Below are 14,091 nucleotides of genomic sequence, written 5' to 3'. Positions count from 1 at the left end.
CATTTTATTCTAATATTCAACAGCCCAACATATTCTAACATATTATTCAACACAACTAAGATCAACAATTCAGCTACCATAAGTGGTCCACAGATTTCACTATTTGTCTTTCCACTAAAAAATATCAGTTTATTACACACCCTCCCCCATTCATCTCTCCTCTGAATCTTACTTAACTTTTCCAAGTTTCCATGGAGTTGTCTCCTAAAAATAACACATTTTTATGACTTCTGGTTTTATCTTTTCAATGAAAGAATTTCCCTAGGAAAACGAAACGAGAATCTGCTTCTAGTCACAAAATTTCACGGCTTAGTTTTCTTTCCTGTAAACATTTCAAGAGGTTTAAGAAATGAAAACAATAAATAAATTCTAGAATATAAACAAACACTGAAAAAAACCAAACCCATGTGTTTGTCTTTGAAAAAGGGGAAACTCTACACAGAGACGTGGGCATTTTTCTCTGTGATAACACATTTATCTGAGAGAGAAAATTAACTTCCATCCCCTGTCAATCTTCCCTTTGGGTAACTATTCCGTGGGAAAACAGTTTTGTCCTCTTTGATGTGGAAAAAATAAACCAACCAAACCCAACTCAACACATAACACCAGAAAAAATTCTGACCGAAGTCTAAGAGCTTCCACAGGAAACTTCTACACTTTTGCCACTTAAACCACAGGTCTGATGCAAGGGTATCATAGAAAAAAATATATATATATATATTTCCTGCCATGCAGAATAAAGGATTAACCTGGTTTTCAGGAAGTCCTTAAACAGCATAATGTAAATAACTGAAAAGAAAAAAACACAAACTAATAAATAAAAGGCATTCACAGGATTTGAACCAAAATGTTATCCCTGGGTAGGTGTAACTACTCCCTCAGCTAAAATTAAATTTTTACTCTTGAAACTGAGGGTGAAGTTGAGCTCTCATAATATTTCTCTGAGGTGCAATCAACTTCTCCAAGCAAGATAGATACAAAGTCAGGTCTGTTTAAAGGAAAGCAGAAGCTAGCAAACATGGATTTGTAATTGCTAAATACTGATCAAGGGCCAAGGAAGGCAATGCTCACATAAATTGTTTTACTGTTTGTTATTTTGAGTCATTCACTGGCATTGAGCTGTGATTTACAAGTGGGTCTGAGGGAGCTATAGCAACCTGTCAGACACATCTGGTACCCACTGTGATGAGCATCATCTGGGCCACCTTCCCAGCACACTGCAGCTTCATCCCACTGCATCTGTGAGTTTGCTGGTCAGACAACCCAATCCTTGCACAACTATTAAGACTGATGACAGAAAACACCAGGTCAAGCTGTAGATAAAATTATATTCTTGGCTTTTTTAGGCTTATAAAATACAGACTGCTGATATAACATGTTATATCCTAAACTTTACAAGCTTTTCGCATGTACTGCATGATGGGGATTTTTCTTTGTGCTCTAACTTCCAAATTTATACAGCAATTCATACATGTTTTCAGCCTGAGATCAACACAGTGATTCTTCCATTTGATGAAGTGCATTTCAAAAGCAGAGTTGTGGTGCATTGCAAGATGCTCTCAAAACTTCAGTATATGAAATAATGCCAGTTGTCTTCCTGGGAAACAATTCAGTAGGAAATTAACAGAACAAAATTACTTTAGATCTTCCCTAAACCACCTGTGCTTGACCTGCACTTGAAACCAACAAGCCCATACAGCAAGACTCACATCACACCTGTAGCACTGTGCCAGCACTGAATCCTCTAAATCCAGATGCAGAGATATGCACATAAAGCTGTGAATATGAGAAGTGTATTTGTGTTTGTATCAAGTTAAAAAAAAAACCCACCAAAACTACACTTTTTAACAAAAAGTTCCAGAAGAATCACCACTGAGCATTTCCTGTATGTGCAGAAGGATGATCACGTTTTTCCCAGATAGGATTCCACTCAGAAATTTATTGTAGGAAGAAACAGACAAATAAAACCAAGTAATTAAAAGCACAGCTAGCTGAGTTTCTATTTCTCTTGTTGTGAAGTGCTACTAAAGAGCACTCTCCACTTTCTGTGGAGAAATTTCAGCTCCTTATAACTGTTGTTCACCACAGCAGAAGTCAATTAGACCTTAGAGATCCTATCCACTTATTGTTAAAGCTCTTTTTAACCAGAAGATCGTAAGATAGGTAAATCCTATTTTCCCCCTAAAGATTGCTCTAATGTGCCTATGATGAATCAATGGGAAGTTCTTCTAATTAGTTGTTTCAAATCCAGTAGCTGCAGGAGAGCTCTAATATGGTTACCCAATGAAACAATTTGAAAAAAGAAATGCTTAGAAGAGCAGCATGGATTTTAATGACTTTAAGGGCAGGATTTTCTTGCCATTGGGGTCCTAGGCTGAAGGGTGGTTTCCAGCTCTTGAGCTCAGCACTGATCTGTATTTAGTACAGAGGATTCTTTGCACCATCTGTTTTCTACTACTCTGTTATTTATTTTTGTTGAATTACGATGAGTCATCTACAATGTGGTGAGCTCCTCATTTGATTTAGTCTGATAAGCTTCTCGGTCTTTTCAAATTTTTATTGAATAATGGAAGTTTATTCTTTAATGCAGAATGGGCTGATTTTATTCCAAACTCCTTTAGCTTCTCTTTTTCAGAATCCTTTTTTTTCTCATATGCTACATACAGGAGAGAAAACGTGTATTTTAAACAATGACTGGATCAAAGTATCTTTTCCCTAGAAACTTTCTCTTTTTCTGAAGCTGGCTTCCATTATCTGTAAATGTCTGATTTCAAAATAAGTGATCTGGAGAGCTGCTGGAGCTTTTTTCCTTTAGTGAATTTTCTAATTGTGCTACTTCTTGTTTCACACTCCTGAAAGTAGACACAGAAATGTCTCCTGTTTCCAGGACTGAGCAGCTTTTATAGGATGGCCATTCATTGTGGTGAGGAAGCTTCAAACTCTAAGGCAGCTGATGACCAAAGCTCACCTGATACCTGTTTATACATCAAATCTTTCAACCCTTCATCTCATTTCTAATCTTAATTTTTTGGTGAAGAGAAACCATGACAGCTCAAAGGCCTCTCCCTTCAGTCACTTTCTTGCTAAAAAAAAAAATCTACCATCAAATAAGAACAGCTGCGTCCATTTTGTTCTCCTCCTTCCTTCCCCTTGAATTGTATCTGTTTTGCCCAAAACCAACAAAGTGCCAGCAGATACAAATTTGGAGAGGAGAGAGTGGAAGTGGGATCTGAATTGTATGGATGCTGTGGGGAGGACTGCAACTTTATTCCTTTGGACGCCATCCTCAGGAGAAGGCTGTGGGTCCCAGTAAGTAAAATATTGGGGGTCTCAAGAAGTAAAATAATGTCATTTGGGATCACATGTTTAATTCAGCTTGTCATTTCTATACCTTTGTTGTTTCTTTGCCATTACCAACAATAATGCAAATTACATAACTAAATGTCATTCTTTCCTTGAGACCTCTGCCTGTTTCAAGGAAACAGGAAAGATCACACCAAAATATAGGGCTTAATCACCTGTTTTCTGAGCAGAGGTTTCCCTACAGAGGAGGAAACCAGCTTTATAACATCCTGCAGGGAGCCTGCATTCCTCCTTTTGGGGAACAAGTTCCTTCAGTAAGAGAAGGACAGTTGAGGGTGGAAGAGATATCAATGCTGTAATGACTAATTTATTGACTGTGTTGGGTCAGAAAACAAAAGAAAACTGTTTTCTTGGTTGTGAAAAGGAAAGGGCTTCTTCAAGCTTCAGTCACAGGTTAATGGCACAAATTAAACCAATAGTAAACTATGCTTAACACTACAGAAGTTACAGTTATCTAATAATTCCAATCCCATTAAACAAAAATGTTAGGAAATCAATGAAACAGAACAGAGATGTATCAAGGTCCAAATCTGAAGTGTCCTTCCAGATGGTAAAAACACTTTTTGCACTTTTTCTATAACAGAAAATGCTATTATAACTTTACAGTGTTTCACCAGTCCATGTTCTGTAACTATATTACAATTCCTATACTACTGAACACTGAGTATGATTTTATATTACCAATATCAACAAAAAGAGCACTGAGATTTTATTCACAATGCCACATTTGGGAAAAAAAAGAGAAAAAAAAAGAGAAAAAAAAAGGAGACAATTTCAGGGCACAGTAAGAAAAATATTGCTTTTACTTCTGATTCTAGAAAGACTATTAGAAAGGTAATAAGCAGTGAAACTATGCTCTCTTAGAGAAGACATTTTACTCCAGTAACAGAACTGGAAGCAATGAAACAACATTTCCTGATCAATGATAATGCCTACAGTATTTTACTCATTTGAGCTATATGCCAAGGATTTTCCAGGGAAGTTAAGAGGCCTGAAACCTTCATCCTGCATTACTAATGCCCATGTGAAATATATGATCAGTCATCTGAAGGATGTAGTTGTGCTGTCTGTCATCCAGAGCAGTCTTCACTCCTGCAATATGGTTATTAATCCTCCAGCAGAGATGCAGTTCATCCTTTCATTCTTTTGTGTTTGTCCATTCATCTTTCTGTTGCTATCTTTGTAGGATAAGGGAAGAAAAAGTATCTTATGAACAAGGGATGTGATAGGGATCCAGGAGACTTCTGTTTATATTCTTTCCTAGTTATGCTCCAGAGATTTTCTTTAATCTTTTGACTGAGCTATCTCAACGTACAACGTGAATGTCAATAAGTTCCATTATTTGCAATATGTGAGCACTTTCTTGTTAGAAGTGTGAGTGTGTGGATATAAAAGACTAAAACCTAAGCACAAGTTGACATGGGAAACAAACCACAAAATATGAACAGATATTGAACTTTATTAAAAAAACCCAGTTCATAACCCATCTCTGTATATTAAAGATGTTCACATGGATGAAGCAACTTCGGGTTTATACTGAATTCAGCAAGAATTTTTTTTCTTTCCACACAAGCTTGCTTTCAATTAGTACAGTGACTAGATAAGATATTTGATTCTTCCCATAACAGTCTCTTATCTTCCTGATCATTTCAGCAGTAATTCACAGTTACAATGCTTGGAGGGGATACTATTACAGGCACTAACCTTGGAGTTCAAAGTTGAGTGTGGTGTTTCCCTGACAAAGCAGTACAGCTAGCAAATTAACAAGTTTGGGGCTAAAAAAGTGGGGTTTTTACTTCCTTTTCTCACACTAATTCCCTAAAGGTTTGCACTCAAAAGACAGCAGAGCAGTGTGCTTCTTTTGAAGCACTTCATTTACTGAAAGTAGGCCTCCAGCAAGTTATAATTATCATCTCTCCCTCCATCTTAAAGTCTTTCCCCTTGCAGATCTCCTTTGCTTGCTCAGAAATGGTGGATGGAAGCCAAGTGAAGCCAATACCCTTGTCAAAACCTGGATTCTGCTACAGTGTTGTGGGCTAAAGGTCATGATAGACACAACCCCCAAATTTCCTCCAGGGTAAATGTAGATTCAACATGGCTTTTTTTGTGTGTTCCATAATGCAATTCTTTCTTCCTTTCTGCCTAATTTCTCTTTCATCTATTGTTGATCTTATGTAAGGAGACAGTAATTATTCATCCACACGATTTTGCAACACTACAGATTTTCTTTCACTTACAGAATGTGCTGCCATTCTACATTTTTCAAGCTTCAGACAGAAGCACTCCCAATTCTTTACTTCTTACAGGACCTACTCAGCTTCTGATACTTCAAAGTGGATTTTAGTAGAAGATACTTAAAAACAAGTATAAAATAAGGCCTTCTCAACTGTCAGTCAGACTGTGTGACTGTTCTGCTCTCTCTGATGATGTGTATGTGCAAAACCTCAAAGGTAAAAAGTATTTTGAGTTTTTTGACATAATTTATAATGCAATGAATGATTAAAAATATCTTAGTTACAAGTCTGTTTCTTAAAAATAGTATCCCTTAAAAAAGCACAGAAATGCTTTACCTAAATGTATGTTTAAAGGAGGTACTTTATATGCTGTGTATTATCTGAAGCAAGAGGAATAATTCAGTTCAAAAAAGCATAGAGAGAGGGTGTGACTCCAGGAATCAGATGCAAACAAACAAAAAATAAATGCAAAACTAAACCAGGTTGCCTGTCACATAAACGGAAATAATTTCGAATCAACAGGCCTCTGGCAATCAAAGGGATTTGCATCAGAATAAGCAGGTTTTTGGCTCCTTTCCACTTCCTTTTAGGGCTGGAGCAGCAGGAGGCAATGAGAGACTTAAAGACCTAATAGGCCACTGGCATTCCTGAGGGAACAGTTCTCTGGAAACCAGAGCTGCCCTCTCCTTGTTTGGCAGAAGGCAAAGCTGAGGTTGTGTGGGGCTGGTACATCAGCTCACAACAGGTGGCAACAACTTCTGTGTCTAAATGGCACAGTAAAAATGTGATAACTTGGGAAAAAAGGCCCTTTTCTTCATTGGCTTCTTCTGGGCATGTTGTTCTGGATCAAAAACCAGGGAAGGGTGCAAGAGGCCACTCCAGGCAAGTCCATTCCCTTCCTATCACTCCTTATGACAATTATAAACCCTGTTGTGGTACCAAGAGGAGAAGTAACAGAACATTACGTCCTTCACCAGCAGATTTTCTGTTTTCACAATCTCAAATGTTCTGTGTTGTGCTGTTCACTGCTCCTCCTGACTCAAACACTGTGGTGAGCCACTGACTGTCAGCTGGTGGCACGTTTGAAATTGGAGTGTGTGCTTTTCTGGGGTACCATTCCTGAAAAGCAGGACTCCTCTAACAAAGAAGGCAGAGTGGCTTATGGGGGTTTCCTTTTTAAGGAAAACTGTGCTAAAAGAGAAAGAGGCAGGAGAAAATTGTTTATCAGCAGATTCACATTGCTACTATAATGATGTTAATCAGCGTGAAGAAAGATGTGTTCCAGCCCACGTGTTATATAAGTTAAAAATATCATTCTGGCACTGTTAGGTGCCCTGAGATGTGGGGACAACCTGTGGTGACACATTTCTTCAGAGAACTTTGTTTCCAGCCTCCTGGTGTAACTTGGGTATTGCTATAAATTGATTGGAAATGCAACTTGAGGTTAAGAAGGTGTCATTTATTGCAGCGAGGTGTCATTACGGAAACAGAGCTGTAACTAAGTCTCATTCAGCAACAACCCCTCCAGGGTCAACTGCCACCAAATTGCTCTGCAGAACTTCCTGCTGCTAAATTGATCTCAGAAGTTTGAAAATGAAATAAGCAGGTTAAAAAGCACTAGGAAATCTGCCATCTTTTCACTCCATTAATTGCTACTCGTCCTGCGATATAACAAAGGCAAACATAAAATGTACATTCATTTCAGCAGACCTTTCCTGCTCTTATTTATACCCAAATACAAGGCTAGATCAGATTGTAGCCAATTTTCTGTCAAACAGTACTTTAAAGGTCTGAAAGAGGTTTTTCTTTTAGCAAGAATATCATGAATATTTTATGTGAACATCTTCTGTGAACCTTCTGTAAAAGCTGTGTTTGTTGGCATGTGCAGAGAATGTCACAGCTACTGTACTTCAATATTTTGAGTGAATGTGTGTAAGTGCATGGAGATGCATCCAATACTGACTTGAAATGTACAGCTTCAAATAATTTTCCCCAAAATACTGACTTTGACAGAGCATTCTACAAATCACAGTGATGCTAAATAAATATGCTGTCATAAATTAATTCCCAGAATGATGTTACAAACATCATTATGTAACTTATTACATATTTCATAAATGCTAAAAAATTCCAAAGGTTTAGCGTAGCTTCATTTTACTGAGGGTCAAGTATCTTTTAAATCTTTAATGTGGAAACCTATGCACAGAAAAGCAGACCCTTTTAAACTCTGGCATACAGACAAAAAACACTTATAGGAGGTCAGGAATTCATTCAATGGTTTGTACTTGATGCACACGAATCACTGAAAAGCACTGCTGCTGTCAAATGTAGGTTAGGTGCTCAATTTCTAGCCAAATAGTGTAGAATCTGACTTGATTCAAGTGAGTTAAAAAGCTGGGGGATATTTTTGGTAAGTTCTCTTAAATCCCTCTATAGTTAGGAGATGAAGTGCTGAACTTGCTTTGGGTGCTGGTAGATAAAATGTATGCCCTGGTTTCAGCCACAGTACTCAATACATGTATCACTCCCATCAGCAGAGAAGCTCACAGCAAAATCAGCCATGGATCTTCTTTTAAAGTGACCCCCAGAGAAATGCAGGAGTAATTTTAGATATGTCAACATCCTAAAGAAAGGGGTTTGTTGTTTAGGGTGTTTTTTTTGGTTTGTTTTTGTTTTTTGGTTGTTTTTTTTTTTTTTTTTTTTTTTTCCAGTTAGGTGTATCTATATCATACTTCTACATGAAATAGCACTGTTAAGTCATCAAAAAAAACACATGGAAAAAATATCGAGGTGCATGCTCTGTAGTGAAAGATCATTTATGTATAATTTTAGTTAGCTCACTGGGGATGCTTACACACCTCTGAGTCTGAGGGCAGCCTCTCAAGGTGATGGATAGAAGCAACGACACCTGAAGGCATCAGGGCAAATCAACTCTAAAAGCAAAGAGGTGCTGGCCTTTAACTTCTGTTGTATGTAAAACCTGAGGTTCAGAAGAGGCCAGTGGCTCTTTCTGGACTACTGTACTCATATTCTGAAAATATGTCACACTAATACTAAATGCATTTGAAAAATAAATCTCTCTTGTTGTGTGTTTTCCTCTTTCAAGAAGATTGAGCTGCTTTTATTCACAAAGACAAAACTCCTCAGAGCTGAAAAACCATCAGGATCTTAAAGAGTTTTCATCTTTCTGACTTGTATAAAAATTAAAACACCAAGAAAGAAGAGAAGCATAGAAATTAGATCAGATGATAGGCAGTAAATCATATTTCAAAGCGAGGTTTGTGGAAGCCCGGGTAATTATGGAATAACCTTTCAAAAGGGAAGCCTCTCCAACTATTTGCTGCTAGTTAGCTCATGCCCTGCAGCTTGTGGTTTAATACTTACTACACATACCCATGCTCATGGAGAGGCAATCTCCTGACAGAGATTCATGTGAGAGGGAAACCTGAGCATCCACACTTCCAGGTCAGTACATCATTTAGCTTAAGGAGCCTGCCTTTTCTTTCCAAAAAAATAATTATCCAATGAATGCCCTCCTAGCAAGAGCCTCTGAATTGTCAGAACTCTTCCATCATGCCCCTTTGGTATTTCTCTTCTTTTTCTTGACACTTAATGAGTTTTTGTGTTCTTCAACATTCTGTGTGCTGAACTCTGCCCTTGGAGATTTTTTCCCCAGGTCTATTTTTCATCTCCTAGCTCTTGTAGCACAACAAATGTGAAAAAAGAAAGAAGACAAAAGAAAAGCAGGAAGGTTTGAGGAGAAAAGCTGAGCGCTGCTGTCCTACACAAGCTCTTCTTGTCCAAGGGATGAACTCTAGGAGATCTACTAACACATTCAGAGTTTGCACTGGTTGATTTCTAAAAAAGACTGTAAAAATTTTGTGGTGTCCAAAAAGTTAGTGAGTTGACAGTTGACAGACACTAAAGCAAGAAACAGATAAAACATTCCTTATTAACTAAGATGCTACTGAATGCTGCTGGGAACTGGAAGACCACATATGGAGAAGCATTATTTGACACTTTCCTGATCTTCTTCCACCAGTGTACCCCATAGCTTATTGTCAGAGAAAAAAATAATGGACTAGATGAGCCTTCTAAAATTCCAAAATACTATCTGGTTACAAAGTTTTCTGATTAGCTCAAAAAAGGCAAGCTGGTTACATACAGCTTCCTTCTGGAACAAGCTTTTATCTATCCCTAAAGTGTCTTCTGCACTGCAGAAATTTTACAGAGAGAACACACCCTGCTCCTGCAGCTCTGGTAGTTGCTTGTAAGAACTAATGGCTCATAGCCACACAGTACATTAGTGATGTGCAGCTGAGTGCTTTGGGGTCATATTTTTAAGTACCTGATCCTCAGAATGATATTTAAATTATGCTCTGAGTCCAAGCTCCTTAACACTGTCAAAACCAGAAGAAATTAGAACATGCACCAAACTGGAGTTTGGCAATTTAGACAACTTTCAGTTTGACAGCTCATGTTAAGCACCAGGTTAGACATTGGTATTGCACTACTGCTTACAAGCAAAATTATTACATTTGAAAAATCCTCAAAATAATGATCTCACTAGAAAAAAACTGCTCAGCCTCTTTCATCACAAAAAAAATCTTCCTTCTTCAAATCCTCCTTAGGTTCTAAGTAATTCTCTTTGCCCAATATCATACTTTGATATGTGATTCAGTCGTGAGTCTGTAGTTTGGAAGGTCTGAGAAATCAGTGTGTCCACACAGGATATTTAAAGTTCTTTGGCACACAAACAAAACCAAACAGTAAGACCTGCTAATTCAGACCCATGTCTCAGTGCTTGGCACTGATCCCCATTTTTGTGACCTTCATCTGTAAATTTCTACAGCAGACAAGCATCTCAAATCCCTCTGTACTCAAACATATGGTGAAACCTGGGCAAGAAAAACCCCACCAAAAAAAACAGCAGCTAAGGAAATCTTTGATAAAGGGAAAAAAAAAATCCTCCACATATGCAGCAATTCCTTGAATGCCATCTAGAGGACACCAACCTCCCATAGCTATGAAAGGGTCCTGACACACACAAATGTGTCAATTCTGGATCTTCCAGCTCTTTATCTGTACTGTTCAGAAAATAAGGGTTAGTGAAATGTGGCCATATAGAAAGTTTAAAAATACCAACAAAATAAATAATACAGGATAGCTTTGTAATAGCTTTCTAAAAAATAGGATTCTGATTGCACAGGTTAACTCTGTGCCAATAAATTTGTGGAAAATAATTACTGGAAACAAAAGGACTATTTGCATGTTGCAACTCTTTTTCCTAAAATTTACTAGTTATAATTTTGAGGGTCCTGCATCAAGATATCATGAGTTTGCTGAGCCATCATGCTAAAACTCGGCAATAAATCAGAATTTTCCATATTTCATTAGTGATCATGATCACAAAGTATTTGTAGTGTTGACTTAGCTACTCATGACATGGTTGGTCAGAAATACTGTGATTTTGTTTGCAATTGCTTCTGTTACACAAGGTGATCTTCCCCTGAAATGTCCTTCCAAAAAATTCCACATTAACTGAATGCATAAAGCCTTGAGGAAGAAAGGCTATCTTGATAATTAATTCATTGGTTCTGCTTGACAAGAACTCTTCAAACTCTTTGAACTCTTTGAGTTTGTCAGTGTTTGTTATCAGTCTCCATTTGCTGGTCAGGTCCCATTAAATTTACACCATCTACTCTCTGTTATATTAAGCATCTAATTCCATGGGAACACCTCAAGTTAGGACCATCAAGACCCATTTAACGGAGGAAATGTAGCAACTCTTTTTATTCTGAAGTTTCTAAGATGGCACATCTTAAAAATATTATGACCTCAGCCTGTCTGGTCCACTCTCTGCATCTCTTCTCAGTGCCTACACTGGAAAGACACTGAGTTCTCTTTCATCAGCCAGTGAAATGTCTTACCTTTAATCTACACTCACAAAACCACCTTATTTTTTTTTTTCTTTAGATACCAATCACTCTAACCATACTGCATTCTATAAACTTTGATATCACCATGTAAAATATTTTAAATTACATATTAAACACTTCATAATGCAATCTTTGGCATCGGAACCTCCCATCAGGTACTCAGGTATAATCCTGCTATATTGCCAAGTTAAAGATGTTGTTTACTTCCTTCTAAAATGGGCAGAAATACAAGCATGGAGCCCCAGATTCCAATGTAATAATAATAATAAATCACTGATACCTGACATTTCAGTACGCACACAATCCTGAATACAAAATATAAAACAGCTGAGAGGGAGACATTAGCACTCTAAAGTAATTTGAACTAGCAAGGAAGACAATAGCTGGCATATTTCAATGCTTACACATGTTGATTAAATAATTAAGAAAATTTCATCTCTTTAAGAATGATTTCTAAGAGGTTTATGATTGAGAATAATAATTTGTAAGACACAATTGTTATGATAAATATGTAATTGAAATATTCAGCCATCATAATTCTGTTTCCAGGGTCATATGTAGACTGTTCTCAGTGTCTGAAAAATTTGTCCATATTCTACATATGCTTTTTACTTACAGTGGACCACGGTTACCAGGAGCCTCCTGCTTTGTACATTTTGCTTATCTTGCACTGTTTGAGATGCCCAAGAATGATCTGGTGAGATGAGAAAATCTGCTAAACTTGATCAGGGTAGTAAAAAGGGAGGACTATGGAGAACTATGGAGGGGCTTCATGAGGCCAGCTGACTGGATAATAAATTGGCAGATGAAATTCAGAGCAGAGTTATGCACACAGGAAAAGAACCCCTAATTTCCTAAGCAAAATGAGCTCTGAGCTGACCATTTCCACCCAGGAACAAGATTTTTGAGTTCTAATAAACAGACCTATGAAAATGCCAGCTCTGTGCTCCAATGTAATAAAAAAAAGATTAAATGAAATGTTAGGGATTACAAAGGAAAAGAAAAGCCACCAGATCTTCCCACTGCAACAGCATACGTGCACATTTGAAACACATTTTGAATACTGTGCATAATTTTGGTTTGTCATCTCAAAAGTTATGTTAGAATAGGGAGTATCTACAGTAATTAGTAAATTAAAATTGTGGAATAGCTTATACACAGGTAACTCAAAAAAGATGTGGGCTCTGCAGTCTGAAAAGGAGGATCCAATGAAAGATTGAAGCAGGAATGATAGGAAGAACACAAAGTGTGATCCTTTCTTCTTGCAGCACAAAAGCTAGACACGGCAAGTGAAGTCAAAAGGATGTGATTCTTAATAAAATCTGAGATTAAGCTTTTGAATTCCTTGCCAAGGGATGCCATAGATTTTAACATGTATTTAGTAATAAATTGTTAATCTGATACTGGGCAAGGATGTCCCCCCAAAGTACAGCTTTGCTGAATATTCAGGAAATGCATCTTCTAAACTTTTTCTGTTCTCTCACTCAGCTCTAATCTTCGTTTTTGCCCAGACAGGATGTGAAGCCAGATGAAGCAACAGTGTGATCCAGTACAGCTGCTCTTTTGTATAATCAACAGGAACAAAAATTGAATGTAAGAGGAGAGCAGGGTTGCTGCCTGTTTTGGTACTTATTAGCTTAATGAATAGTCTTAGCCATTTTTTTGGCATGTTTTAATTTGGTTTTTTGGTGTGCATGCAGGTGCTGAGAAGCCTAGAGTCTTCTCAATGAATCTGCTGCACATGCATGGAGAAACTTCTTGCATCTTGCACACTGTAGTGGATCTGTGCCATCTGTGGCACCTCTGCTGTATCTCAGACTCACTGCAGTCACTCACCACCAAGCTTACCTGCACGTATTCTCTGTGAGGAGAGTGACAGTTTATCACAAACTGGAAGGTGCTGACCATGCCTGAAGTCAGAGGAGTGAAATACACACAAATAAACCTAAAATGCAATGCACTCCCACAAGATCCTGTGGACAGCACACCAAGGAATTCTTTAGCTCATTTGGAGGCTGAGGCACTGGGTGCTACCCCCAGAGTCAGGCAGTTACCAAAACCCTGCATATCTGCTCTTTGGACAGGCAGCCAGTCTTCCAGAAGGGAATCTGCCAGGCAGACAGGCCAGAGAAATGTGGGAATTTGTTAACAACAGGTACATGCATTTGGCTGATCCTCTGGGGGAGACAAATTTTGTGTCTTTGGCCTGGGCCAGACTCATCAGAGGACAAACTGCTCTGGGATGGTCAGGAATGGGAAGAGACCACTCTGCACCATTTGTTATCTATCACTGGGCCTGAAGATGAGCAGAGGCTGCAAGATATTCATTGAGTGAAGAGAAATGCAGGAGCAAAGACACTTCAAGACATCAGGCCTACTGCAGCAGCAAAGGAAGAAAAGGTCCTGTGCAGGGAAGCACTGCAATGAAACTCACTGGAATATCTACAGGGAGTTAGAGGTACCAAAAATGGGGTAGGCTGAAATATTAGTCCATCTGTGAGTGGATTATCCAAGAGACATCTGCATTGCCTGTGGATTTTTATAGCCACATGAAG

The 14,091-nt window shown here is 38.1% G+C and overlaps 1 protein-coding gene across 1 annotated transcript in view; it reads right to left on the bottom strand.

Annotated features, from left to right (window-relative positions):
* EPHA6 (EPH receptor A6) overlaps positions 1-14,091 on the bottom strand; it is a gene marked incomplete at both ends in the record, with an annotated part of 364,185 nt that overhangs the window by 115,920 nt on the left and 234,174 nt on the right. The gene's annotated exons all lie outside the window — the stretch shown is intronic.

This window comes from Zosterops lateralis, assembly GCF_965231275.1.
Source record: "Zosterops lateralis genome assembly, chromosome: 2".
NCBI lineage: Eukaryota > Metazoa > Chordata > Aves > Passeriformes > Zosteropidae > Zosterops > Zosterops lateralis.
This window is presented reverse-complemented; position numbering and strand designations above follow the sequence as displayed.